Genomic DNA, 14,191 nt, shown 5'->3' with positions numbered 1-14,191 from the left:
TCTGTTGATTTTTGATAGTTTTGAATAGAATTGTATTCTATTTAATTCTCTTGTTAACCCCTATAGTCCTGGCTCTTAGTCACTGCATTTAGGGAAAGGACAGAGTTTTGTTCAGATTAACCAATCATAAATGGTGATGGCAATTTTTCTCATTGTACATAAAATATATAACAAAATTGAGTGTAGTTCCATTTCAGTGCAAAAACCATACACATAGAGAATTTAAGAAGATTAAAAGCAAATTCAATTGACTCAATTCAAGATTTATTGTGACATAACATTTTGTTGGAGCGTCAACATTGCGTGACAGAAGACAAATCCAAAAGGTATACAGATGCATGTGATGTCATGAAATAATGCAACAATAACAAAAAAAGACTAAATCAAAGTCAAATCACAGCTCTGGTGTGGTTATAGTGTCCATGGTTGGGGACGCAGTGGTAAAAAAAAAAAAAAAGGGATACTTTTTAATATACAGTGTGTATATATATATATATATATATATATATATATATATATATATATATATACATATATATATGTATATATAATTTAGGAAAAAGTGTCATTTTAACAACAATATTCCAGACCATTTGTCATATTTAACACTTTATCTATTGCATGTTAGTTAGGGTGAGGCATATTCGTTTAAAATTGCTACAGATCTGGGATATGTGCAGTTTGTTCTGGCTTTGATCACCTGCCATTGGAACGGATGATGTGTTGGTTAGGATTTGTTTTTCATGATGCTGCAAGTTTTTTAAAGGCAGCATGACCTGGACATGACCTAGTCCTCAAAAGAGCATACGGTTGAAGATCTTCTGTGCTGTGTTGATGATCCAATGGTGATCTGCTTTTTCCTGTGGTGTGCAGCTCCAAAAACTTCACAGGGATGTAGAATGTTAATATAGCCTACTTTCCATGGAACATCAATAGAATTGGAGACCGGCAACTCCCTGGTTAAGCAGTCGTTTAGGATATGCAAGAAACAAAACCGCTGCTTTCTTCACAATGCTATTATTATTATTATCATCGTCACTAGCCTGCTTGACAAAAAGCAAGTTGGCTACAGTAAAGGATATAGTGGGGATGAATACAAAAAATAGTCCTGTTTATTCATAAACTATAGTGACATTTATTTATTTATTTTTAATTGATTGCCTTAAGCTAAGTATAAGAATACAGTACGGTGTCTTGTTTGGGTCCATCCTGCCCACTGTGTGATGATCAAGCCGGATCAATCATCAATAGGTGGATGCAAACTGCAGGTGAGATGTAAGCGCCATCTGGTGACCATAATTGGAAATATGACTTACTTGAAGTGTCCGTGGGATTTGTGGCATGCCAGCTTTGGGATAGTATTCCTTTGTGTGAGTTTTTATTGGACGCCTTATTGAAACCTGGGCATAGGGAAGTCTGTGACAAATCATAAGAACACAAGGCAGTCAATGGTGTCATGTTTTGTTTGACAGATATGATCAGTCGCTTTTAATGAACAGATACATCTAAGCTCAGAGCATTGTTTAGGAAGTGTACGCATCATACAAATAGACTGAACCCAGCCTCTGCCTTTCTAGTCACTGTGTACATTGCTGCATGAACTAAATAGCTGTATAAGCAATAGCTATACACACATACACATTGCGGTGTGTGTATATACACACCGCATTATGGTGTTTTTTAAGTAGCATATAGGCAGTTAAAAATGATAAAATACTGTATTTCTGCCTATATGCTTCTTTTGGCACTTTTCCAAACTTCGGCGGGGGACACCTTTGGTTTCAGCCACGGCTCCATTGTTTACACCAGGGACCAGCTGTTAGCTCTGAGCGGCACTGCTCTTCTCTACGCGGAGAAGCCGGAGATTCCCGCGGAGATACGGAGAAAAAGAAGAGGCTGCAGAGCAGGAAGAAAGCTCCAGGAGAGGAAACGGAGGTACAGGCCATATTTACCCTCCGTGATTATGGGAAACGTTCGTTCCCTCTCTAACAAGACCGAGGAGCTCACGGCGCTGACCCGGCTACAGCGGGAGTTCAGGGAATGTAGCCTCATGTGTCTAACGGAGACGTGGCTGAATGGACTTATTCCGGACTCTGTGGTTTCCCTGGATGGATTTAAACTTTCGCGCGCGGATAGGAGTGCGGCGGAGAGTGGTAAGAGGAAAGGCGGGGGACTCGCGGTGTATGTCAACGAGAGATGGTGCAACCCGGCGCACGTCTGTGTAAAGGAACAGCTCTGCACCAGGGACATTGAGTTACTCGCTGTGGGTATGCGGCCGTATTACCTCCCGAGGGAGTTTTCACACGTTATACTGTTTAATGTGTACATCCCTCCCTCGGCTGATGCAGCAGCTGCTTGTGAGCTGCTCCACAGCGCAGTGACTCGGATGCAGACTCGCCACCCGCAGTCCCTCCTGCTGATCAGCGGGGATTTCAATCACACCTCGCTCTCTGCCACTCTCCCTACTTTTGTCCAGTACGTGAAGTGCCACACCAGGGAGAACAAGACGCTGGACCTACTGCATGCCAATGTGAAGGACGCATACACCTCCGCCCCCCTCCCCCCGCTTGGACGCTCTGATCACAACCTCGTACATCTGCTCCCTGAATACACACCCAGGGTGAGAAGACAGCTGGCACAGAAGAAGTCTGTGAAAGTGTGGACCGATGAGGCCAATGAGAGACTGAGAGACTGTTTCCAATCCACAGACTGGGAGACACTCTGCAGCTCTCATGGAGAGGACATTGATGGCCTGACCCACTGCATCACGGACTACATCAGCTTCTGTGTGGAGAACACTGTGCCAACCCGGAGGGTGCGGTGTTTCTCCAACAACAAACCCTGGGTGACCCCTGAGCTTAAAGTCCTGCTGAACCAGAAAAAGAGGGCTTTCATTTCAGGGGACAGAGAGGAGCAGAGGAGAGTTCAGCATGAACTCCAGTACAAGATCAGGCGAGCCAAGGACAGCTACAGGAAGAAGCTGGAGGAGCGGCTGGAGCAGAATAACACACGGGACGTGTGGAGAGGGCTGAAGGAGATCTCTGGATTTGGACAGAGTGGTGCCAGAGGGACAGCTGATGGAGACCAGCGCTGGGCCAATGATTTAAATCTGTTTTTTAACAGATTTGATTCAAACCCCACTCTCCCTGCCCCCCCCTCCCCCCTCTTCACACATCCCCAGTCCAGCGTCTACCATCACCTTCCCCCGACCACCTTCATCTTCACCTCCACTTTCACCTACCCCCCATCTCCACTCCACACCAATGGACTCGACCACCAGCCCCCCACTGCCCTCCACCTCCCCCCTCTCCTTTACATCGGCCCAGGTGAGGAGAGAACTGAGGCGGCTGAAGAACAGGAAAGCTGCAGGACCCGACGGCATCAGCCCCAGGCTGCTCAGGACCTGTGCAGACCAGCTCTGTGAGGTGCTCAGGTACATCTTTAACCTGAGCCTCAGCCTGGAGAAGGTCCCTGTCCTGTGGAAGACCTCCTGTGTGGTTCCGGTTCCTAAGATATCACACGCGAAGGAACCGAACCATTACAGACCCGTCGCCTTGACCTCCCACCTGATGAAGACCATGGAGAGGCTCATCCTCGGTCACCTCCGCTCCGTGGTGTGCACCGCGATGGACCCGCTGCAGTTTGCCTACAGGCCAAACATCGGGGTGGATGATGCTGTCATCTACCTACTGCACAGGGCGCTGGCTCACCTGGAGACCGCTGGGAGCGTCGTGAGAGTCATGTTTTTTGACTTCTCCAGTGCGTTTAACACCATCCAGCCGGTGCTGCTGCGGGGGAAGCTGGAAGGAGCTGGTGTGGATGGAAAGCTAGCCGCGTGGACCATCGACTACCTCACCAACCGGCCACAGTACGTGCGTCTGCAGAACTGTGTGTCTGAGGTGGTAGTCTGCAGCACGGGGGCCCCTCAGGGAACAGTGCTCTCACCGTTCCTCTTCACCCTCTACACCTCGGACTTCACCTATAACACCAGCAGCTGTCATCTCCAGAAGTTCTCTGACGACTCAGCCATTGTGGGCTGTGTGTCTGAGGGGAACGAGCTGGAGTACCGGTCAGTCATCATGGACTTTGTGGACTGGTGTGAGCGCAACCACCTGTGCTTAAACACCAGTAAGACCATGGAGATGGTGATTGACTTCCGGAGAAGGACACTACCCCACACACCGGTGAACATCCAGGGGAAGGAGATTGACCGGGTGGACAGTTTCAAGTACCTGGGTGTTCACCTCAACAATAAACTGGACTGGTCACACCACACAGACGCCCTGTACAAGAAGGGCCAGAGTCGCCTCCACCTCCTGAGGAGACTGAGGTCCTTTGGAGTATGCAGGCCTCTGCTAAGGACATTTTATGACTCTGTGGTAGCCTCTGCTGTCCTCTACGCCGTTGTCTGCTGGGGAGCGAGCAGCACCGACCGGGACAGGAAGAGACTGAACAAGCTGATCAGGAGGGCCAGCTCTGTCCTGGGCTGCCCGCTGGACTCTGTGGAGGAGGTGGGTGAGAGGAGGATGTTGGCCAAGCTCACATCCATCATGGACAACACCTCTCACCCACTGCACCAGACTGTGGGGGGGCTGAGCAGCTCCTTCAGCAGCAGACTGAGACACCCTCAGTGTAGGAAGGAGCGCAACCGCAGGTCCTTCATTCCCACTGCTGTCAGACTCTACAACTTATCTGTATAGTCATAATACTGTGTAATATTTATTTATATTTTACTGTGCAATACCCCCCATTATCAATGTCATCATATTCTTCATATCCCACCATCACCATGTAAATATGTATATAGTCTGTGAGGTTGTTGTTATATTTTATTTTATTTTATGTATGGATGTAGTGTGTGTGTGTGTATGTATATATATATATATATGTATATATATATATATATATATAATGTATGTGTGTATGTATGTATGTATGTATGTGTGTATGTATGTATGTATATGTATGTATATATATATATGTGTATATGTGTATATATATATATATCTTTATATTATAACGGTACATATTTTTGCTTTTCTTAGACTTGTAAATAATTTCTATTGCACTTTCTTGCTGTGATGCATGTTCACCTTATTTTGCCTCTCTGTACTTTATTCTATAACAAGAGCTGCTGTAACAAGTGAATTTCTCCACTGTGAGATAATAAAGTCTAATCTAATCTAATCTAATCTAATCTATATTTGAGTCTGTATTATGGGAATGCATTTGCATTTGGTTGCAGATGTCAGCACACAAGCAGATAGCTTAACAAACATAACAGGCTTATTGGAACAATGAATCCAATTCTACAGCAAAGCGAATCGGTGATCAACTGGTGTTGCCTGCTCTATGTCTTTACTGATTGGATGATCACGGTTCAATTTTAGTGGCAGGTCAAAAAGGGGGCTGGGATAATTATAATATAAGAAAACGCCGTTTTTTACGCGCGTTGTGCTTGCACAAAACGCCGTTTTTAACGCGCGTTAAGGTGACATAAAACGGCGCTTTTTACGCGCGGTCATTGAACGCCGCTTTTTGCGCCGTACAGGGACTGCATAGAACGTCGTTTTTTACGGCGTTTACCGAAACGGCGTAAAATACGCCGTTTTTGGCATGAAAAACGGCGCATTTAACGCCGATTTTCCACATAAAACGGCGTTTTTTCCGCCGTTTAATTGTCAACGTGCTATTTGAGTGGTGAATTTTGACCACTTTGGCTTGCCATAGGCGTGACCCTGTACAGGAATAGTGACAGGCAGGCTATATAAGATGTAACAGAAGAATGTACGTTGTCTTTTGATCCTGAAGGGGTGTCCCCCTGTTCGGCCGAATAAAGGAAGATCATTAAGACCTCTGTCTGCAGACTCTTAATATCAGCAGCCCTTTTGATAAAGAATTTATCTACAACAGAGTCAGCAGAGGACAGAAACCAACAGTAGTATCCAGATACGTCGGAGTTCTTATAAAGATCTTTATTATGTTATCTATGACTGGAACAGCTTAATGACTCGCGCTCTCTCTGAAACTTACTCAGAGAATAATTCCGTCGTTTTCTATCTTCCCTCCTGAAACAAGGGTGGGTAGGAACCAAAAATACCCGAGCAATAACCGCGGTTACACAAGCAATAATTCAGTTTACATTTGTCTCGTAAAGGCTCTTTTTAGGCTTTCCCATCGTTTATGTTGGATTAATGTCATTTTAGTTTGCTTGCTGTCTAAAAATCTTAAATAACTTGGACGTGAAACTGTTTTCACACTGAACAAACATCCGGTTTCTAATAAGTTTTCAGTTGCTTTATCTTTAATAAAATATAAATAATTGTTTTAACCAAGAATGTGAGCTGAATTTGGTATTTAATGCATTTCAGCCATTTGTACGGTGGCCAGGAAGTGCAAAACAATATTACATCGACTGCAACACTTTTACAAGTTTACCAAATCTCTTTTACAACGATAGGTGTTTCACCAAAATCACTGATTCATCCGAATCTGTTACAACAGAGGGGCGATAGTGTACATTTCTCTGCATGGACATCTTAGAAGACAAGCAAAGTCTTAAACATTTTTATTAAAAAACACATTTCTGATAGCTATCTGAATGTGTGACTTTACTGTACCTGCATTATAATGAAGTCAGGCTTCAATAAAAGTGTTTTCAAGACTTTGCTTGTCTTCTAAGGCCTGGTGCACTCATATAGATTTTTTTTTTATCTTATGAGATTTTTTTATCTGTTTGAGACCTCACACGTGAAGATAAAAAACCTGCATTTTACACTGTTGATGGTACTGTGTGTGGTGGCTCCGATAATCTCATCCCAGAACAACACACACATAACAATGCTGTCCTGCAACCGATCTAGAATCTAGTCCTCCGAGGCGGACATCTCACGTGACCAAACGTGATGTAATAAAAAATGAAGAACCATGGCAACAACCGGAAAACACCACACCCAGCATGTAAGAGGATATATCGGACAAGGGAATTATTGTGGCGCACCAACTTTAACCTTAACCACACGCCGCAGCAGGCTAATAATTGAAAATTTATATCCAAAACGCGTCACGTTAAACCACTTCACATGTCACGATGCTTTATTGCTTTACATCCATGTCACAATCTCATGAAACAGCCACTCACTTTGTTTGATGATGTTCCAGATGTGCAAGGATATAAAACAGTGCATTTAGATGATGTTAATTGTATATACAATGACAACGATGACGGTTAATAGAAAATTTCTCCCCAAGCTCACCCTGCCTCCATGCTTCAGGCCCCAAACCAGACACAGGTGAGCATACCCATTAATAAAAATAACACACCCACAGTGCCACCCACAATCACCGGTGATGTCACCATGATGTGCGCACATACATTTTATGGGAAAATAAATAAGGCAAGGCAAATTTATTTGTATAGCACATTTCGTGTACAAGACAATTCAAAGTGATTTACACTTTCCATATTAACATGACAGCATCACACAGTTGCTGCAGGTTTGTCGGCTGCATCCATGATGAGAATCTCCCGTTCCACCACATCCCAAAGCTGCTCTACTGGACTGAGATCTGGTGGCTGTGGAGGCCGTTGGAGTCCAGTGAACTCATCGTCATGTTCTAGAAAGCAGGTGGAGATGATCTGAGCTTTGTGACATGGTGCATTATCCTGCTGGAAGTAGCATCAGAAGATGCTCCACTGTGGTCATAAAGGGATGGACATGGTCAGCAACAATACTCAGGTAGGCTGTGCTGGTTCAACCAGGCCACATTGGTACTAAGGGGCCCAAAGTGGACCAAGAAAATCTCCCCCCACCATCACACCAGCAGCAGCCTGAAACGTTGATCCAAGGCAGGATGGATCCATGTTTTCATGATGTTTCCAGCAGATTCTGAGCCGAGCATCTGAATGTGGAGCTGAAATGGAGACTCATCAGACCAGCAACGTTTCTCCATCTTCTATTGTCCAGTGTTGGTGAGTGTGTGTGAATTGTAGCCTCAGTTTCCTGTTCTTAGCTGGCAGGAGGCACCCGGTGTGTCTTCTGCTGCATCCTGGTCCAGACAACTGCTGCTCTGGATATTTTCTCTTCTTCAGACCATCTCTGGAAACCCTGGAGATGGTTGTGGGTGGAAATCCCAGTAAATACTCAGACCAACAACGATGCCACGTTCAAAGTCTCTTAAATCCTCTTTCTTCCTCATTCTGATGCTCAGGTTGAACTTCAGCAAGTCGTTTTCACCACGTCTCCATGGCTACATGCTGCCGTGTGATTGGCTGGTTAGAAATTTGTGTTAAACAGTTGAACATTTGGAGCTGATAAAGTGGAAAGTAAGACATGTTATTACATTTTTAGGCAACTAGATCCTATTTCTCTTGGTAAACTCCTCTTTCCCGTGTTTATTTCTTCCCGTTTCCATCAGATTTTACCATTTTGGACAAATGTTTGGCCCAACTTAACAAATGTATCAGAAGGTGTCTTTTTCTAGGAAAAACACATCATGTCACATTTTTCAGTTTGACATGTGAGTCTCTGCATTGCTTCACACAACTCATCAAATAAAAGCAGAACTGACTGAAGGCCATGAAACAGCAGCAAAGCTCCAGTTTTTAGATTTTATTGAATAAGATGCAACAAGAGCAAATTAATGTCTTTATAGTTTTAATCCCTGCAGTTACAATAAAAAACATGCACAAAAATACAAGGTGAACAGATAAGTTTGCAAGTTTCTGATAGACTGATCTGAACAAATTCTGAAGGTATAGAATTCAGCCGTCCTTATCCACTTTTAAAAGCAAGCTAAAGACTCAGTTGTTTAAGGAGCATTTCCACACTTAGCTTAACTCTTTTACTCATTGGAATGAGTTAAAAAGATTTGTCCAGCTCTTTGGTTCAGCTCAGTACTGAAGAAGATGCGTGCACTTATGCTTAAGATGATGTTGTGTGATGAAATCATAAGGAAAAAAAAGAAAGTCCTCCTCTAGTGCTACATGACAGCACCTGCGTCCACCTGGACTCCCAGCAGTCTGAGTACCACTTAATGATGACGTCCCTTCTGGTTGGTTTCTGCTGGTGTTCTTACTCTCGTCTCGAAGTCGCTTTGGAGAAAAGCGTCTGACTGTAGAACAGAACAGAATGGAGTAGAAAACAGAAATTAAACATAAAAGCATATATACACAACATGAGTTAGAAAAGGATTTCTTGTTGGGCTAAAAGTTTGAATCAAATCAAACTTTATAAAGCGCTTTTCGTGCCGAAGGCAACACAAAGTGCTTTCCATGATAAACATTCATGCATATTTCTGTTGAAGCATAATAAAAACAAAACAAGCCTTTACATACATCAAAGTAGAATTACATAACAATAAATAAACACTCATTAAAATCTTTCACAGTCATATGCACACACATGCATACACACACATACATCGAGCAGACCGCCCCATTCTGTACAAACATGACCAAGTTCTGTCTCCAAACTGAATGTAGGTATAAAATACTAAAAGTAATAAACATCTGGCCTGATGCTGCTGTGAGGAAACAATATCATGGGGATCCATCCACACCAGGAGCCAGTCCACCCATGTCCTACCGGGGCAACCACCCCCATCAGGGCAGACCGGGACCCACACTACCGTCATAAGGGTGCAGTGCAGGGCCCCAGCCACCCAGACAAGGGTGATCACCGCGGCAACAACCCCCAGACGGAGCAGGCAAAATCCCCGGGGTGGAGGATCCCCATGAGGAAAACACTGGAATTAAAATGAAGATTAAATAACCTTAAGAAACAATAAGAACAGCTGCATGTATATGTGGCGATAAGGGGTCGTGCAAGGGTTGGACAACGCCACCCCGGGACTTCCACCCGAGGAAATGAACCCCGGTGGTAATTCTTACCACCAGGTAGCCAGGTTCACAATGCACGAGGCAGAGACAGCACTTCCAATAAACCAATGAATTTATTAAACAAAGCAATATCCGTTAAAATAACCAACAAGATTAAAAGGGGTTAATCAGGGCTGAGACCTACTTGGTTGGGAAGGGTCCCAAAACAAACGAAAAAGGGGATCCCAGGGACACCACAAGTGAGGGTGAACAAACCACACCAACTCAAATCCACACAACACACATAGGGGGAAACCACCAATAGGGACACCGATCCACCACCAAGGGGCTCAGCACCTGATAAAGGAAAAAAACAGAATTATAATCACGCTAAATAAGACAAACCAACACAAACTTGATAAAAGAAAATACAAAAAAATAGCGTCTATACTAAAACGTGCACGTGCACGCGTGCACGTCAGCTCGGCTAATAGTCAAGATAAAAGGTTCCTTCTGGCACACCGCAGCCGTCAGTCCTGGAAAAAAAACCAAAACTTAGCCGACACGTCCTCCTGACGAAGATCCTCTTCAGTGATCGCGCCGAGCAAAGAGCAGCCACACCAGCACAGCCAAGCAAAACAAAACGGAACCAAGCAAAGCAAAGCAAAGCAGCAGCGGTCCAAGCAGACGTGATCCAGCGCAGCACGGTCACTCCACAGCTCGAATCAGACGACCTCGTATCACGGAGCCTTCCCCGACCCGCTTTATCCTCTGCAGCTTAGCGTCAGGCGGCGGATTATCACGCCGCTGTGTATAAAAGGAATCCCCGACTGGTTATGCAGCCTGCAGCCTCAGCCTAATGGATCCGGGAGCTTGGTGAAGAGTGCACCCTGCAGCAATACCCGGTGAGTCTCTGCAACAATAACCAGAGTGAGCAGCACTGGAGGGACAAACAACCAATTTGCAGCAGCAGCTGCTAGCCTACCTGCACCATCCAAGAGGGGGAAATTACGGATACCAAGAACTGACGTAACCCAGCCACCAGGAAGCAAGAGGCAGCCTGCACGCCCTGCTTGCCTTTTATATCATCGGCCTGCTCAGTAATTAGCCGACCAACACATACGGCAATCAATGAAACCCATAACATCCGTGTGTCCTGCTACATATATACATGTATGCATGTATGTAAATACATGCACGTATTGATGTACGTGCTTCGTGTGTGTGTGTGTGTGTGTATATACATGTACATAAGTATTTTCATGTAAGTATGTATACATATCAATGTATCTCCATGTTTTTATGTATGTATGTATGTATGCATGTGCATATGTATTAGGGATGGGCCGATACCAATACTAGCATCGGAAATACTCGCTGTATTAGATCTTTCCTGATTGTATTTGCAGCAAGGAAATATCTACCTGGGGGAATAAACATTCACCCCCAGGTTGCCAGAACAGACGAAGCTAAATTACGTCCATCTGCTTAGAACAGTTGAGGATGATCCCACACATTGGAGATCCTTACTCATGTCACTCATGGGAAGGGTTGCCACCATACAAATGATGATTGTACCTAAAGTCAATGATCTATTTTCATTTATTCCCATTAAACCTTCCTCCACCTGGTTTGAGTCATTGGGCTCATACATCACTAAATTTCTCTGGAAAGACAAACCACCACATATTAGTTTAGTGAATCCGAAATCTTTGTCGTAAGTTTTTTTAAGTGTGAGGATGGTCCACACCCATAAGAGGGTGTTCAACCAATGGGCAGCCTCTGCAGTGCTGGGATCAGATGACCTAGGGGGCTGGTTCAGTGTTTCCTTTCTGATTTCCTTTGTAAAAGTATCAAACATTTGTTAATACATCTGTACGTTATAAAATGTTAAGTCTTAAATGTCATTGTTAAAATACTGATATACATTCTAAAGAAACATTATCATCATTCAAACAAAGCAAATGTCATTAAAATGAACTATAAAGACTGGTGAGGAAAGTTTCAGATCATGAAGGAATCAAACTTGTCAACCTTGTACCCATAACGATGATCTGCATAACTAAATACCAATAGCTTATCAACAGCATATGAAAATATTTAAAATATTGACAGAATCTTTGTTCTCTACTGTATCTTAGATAAAGAAAGTCTGTCCTCTGCAGTGTTCTTCTGCTGAAGTGCCAAACCTTTAAAAGTTTATTACCCGCAAGAATGTTAAGTTAAACAAGTCCTGGTGGGGGATCCCACCAGATGATCTCGTCTTTGCCCTGGTTGAGATATTAGACCTGTGGGTGTTAGCTTGTCAGCTTGGAAAAACAAACAAGTTTTGAGAGTAGAAGGTCCCAGGTCATCAGTTGAACATCCATCTGTGAAGCAGGGGAAAATTACTTTGTTTTAAGTATTTTCATGAAAGATTTGTGGATGTGCAGAAGATTAGTTCGGAAACTTCCCAGATACCGAGTTTATAAAAAGTTCAAACTTCCACTCCAAACTTTTAGTCACAAATGTGTTTAAATACCTTCAAAATGACTGACAACTCAAATTTAGGCCTTGTACAATACAAATTCTCTGCAGAAGCCACTATACAGGACAGAGTGTTCAAGATGGGTTTAGCACCATCAAACATCTGCTCACATTGCACTAATAACACACCCAATGATTATTTGCATGCTTTATGGTCTTGCATGCCTTTTTTTTTTTAGAAGCTTTTGCTTCAGGTACGTGAAGACCTTTCACCGTGGTTAAAGTGTAATATTACTGCACACCCCACACTGGGCCTACTTGGTGACCTGGGTGATACCAACATAGAAATGAACTCTGCATACATGGTCCTCACTGGGTGGCTGGGCTGCCCCGGCATGGGCTGGGCGGTGAAGCCTGGGCCCTGGTGCTGGGGAACTGTCCTCTTTTCAGTGGGTGGGGCGGCCTGCACTGGAGCAGGGGATATGGGGTGAGAGTGGGAGTTGAGGATATGGGTTTGAAGAAGTGGAACAGGTTGGGGGGTGGGGGATGCTCTGGCTGCAGCCTCTCTTTGCCGCCTCCTGTCTGGAATCATTGCCATTACTGGCATCCTTGGACTCATTTGTCAATCTCAGCGGTGGATTTTTCGACAGCCCAGTTTCCATATGTGTACTCAGCTTGTTATAATTCTAGGCAGAGAGGAGCAGCAACTCTAATTAATAGAAGGTTAAACGTTGACATTAAGAATACAATCATAGATCCAGAAGCAAGATTCATAATAGTTACAATATCTATTCAAAATGTTAAGTTATGTACTGCAAATATATATGGTCCAAATGTTGAAGACCCGTCCTTTTTTCACTCCCTTTTCACCTCACTCGGTTATACCGGACCAACATAGTACCACAGGAAGTCATCAAGACTAGCAATCCACAGAAAGTGTTAAACAGTATATGAAGGATTTTGGCCTTTGTGATGCTTGGCACTATCACCATCCCACCATGAGGTGGAGATTGGAGTAGGTGGGCGGAATCTATGGTGCCCTGGTTCCCAGGGTGGGTGCTTGGGTTAGTGCTACAGGGCTGCTGAGGGCCCGGGTCTCTGGGTTGCCCTGGTCTGCCTCTAGCCACCTAGAGGTGTGGTCGCATTTGCACCATCTCACTCAGCACTCTTCATCACTGATCACTCCTTAAACCTCATACTCGGCATGCTGACACAGTCATTGAGTTGTCCAGTGGGTTTATAAACTAAGAGACAATTTCTTTTTTTCCCTGTGAGTTTGTATCTGGTTAGTGTGCTACTTTTGTGATATGTCTTTTTGATTTTGTTATTTAAGACGTCTTAATGACTAGCAGCTCCGTTTTTCAGTAAAAGCCGTAGAAAATTTTCTGGTGTGTTCATGTACAGGTGTAACAGTTTGTTGCCTGGTTGAAAGTTTGGATTGAAGGGTCGTTGCCTTCTGTCTGTGGTGTTTTTGTCTCCTCTTCTAATAAATCAGAATATCAAGAGGATCCTTACCCATAGGCCTCCCCTTGGCAGAGCAAATTTGTTAAGCCCAATACAGCAACCAGATTATCATTATGCTTGCCATGATGCTGGACAGGACAGGTTAAAAAAACAACAACAACAACAAAAAAAAAAGTATAAACACACACACAGCATACGAACTTCCCAATCGCACTCCCCAGCACCTCCCCCTCCCTCCCACCATGCTCTGTGGGAGACATCCCTGGCAGACCAGAGGGCAGTGAGCCCCAAATCCGGTCTCCACCTCCACCCCCAGCCACCCCCATCACCTCCCACCCAGACGCAGCCGACTGCGCATCCCCCAGGACAAAGAGTGTTCAAGATGGGTCTAACATCATCAAACATCTGCTTACATTAATAACACACTCAATCAGGGGTGGC

General features: G+C 44.3%; 2 protein-coding genes and 1 long non-coding RNA gene across 2 annotated transcripts in view; 1 reads left to right on the top strand and 2 right to left on the bottom strand.

The window, feature by feature from the left end:
* LOC121641647 (gastrula zinc finger protein XlCGF8.2DB-like) overlaps nucleotides 1-14,191 on the bottom strand; it is a 399,458-nt gene that overhangs the window by 177,760 nt on the left and 207,507 nt on the right.
* Nucleotides 1-14,191, top strand: part of LOC121641689 (E3 SUMO-protein ligase ZBED1-like) — a 631,274-nt gene that overhangs the window by 593,012 nt on the left and 24,071 nt on the right. The gene's annotated exons all lie outside the window — the stretch shown is intronic.
* LOC121641717 lies at nucleotides 8,604-13,319 on the bottom strand. The gene is made up of 3 exons (XR_006010772.1): nucleotides 12,660-13,319; nucleotides 10,026-12,189; nucleotides 8,604-9,114 (listed from the first exon to the last, which is right to left on the bottom strand). It is a non-coding gene; the product is annotated as an uncharacterized LOC121641717 (long non-coding RNA).

This window comes from Melanotaenia boesemani, chromosome 6 (assembly GCF_017639745.1).
Source record: "Melanotaenia boesemani isolate fMelBoe1 chromosome 6, fMelBoe1.pri, whole genome shotgun sequence".
Taxonomy (NCBI): Eukaryota; Metazoa; Chordata; class Actinopteri; order Atheriniformes; family Melanotaeniidae; genus Melanotaenia; species Melanotaenia boesemani.
Note: the sequence above shows the minus strand (reverse complement) of the source record. Positions and strands in the feature narration are given on the sequence as shown.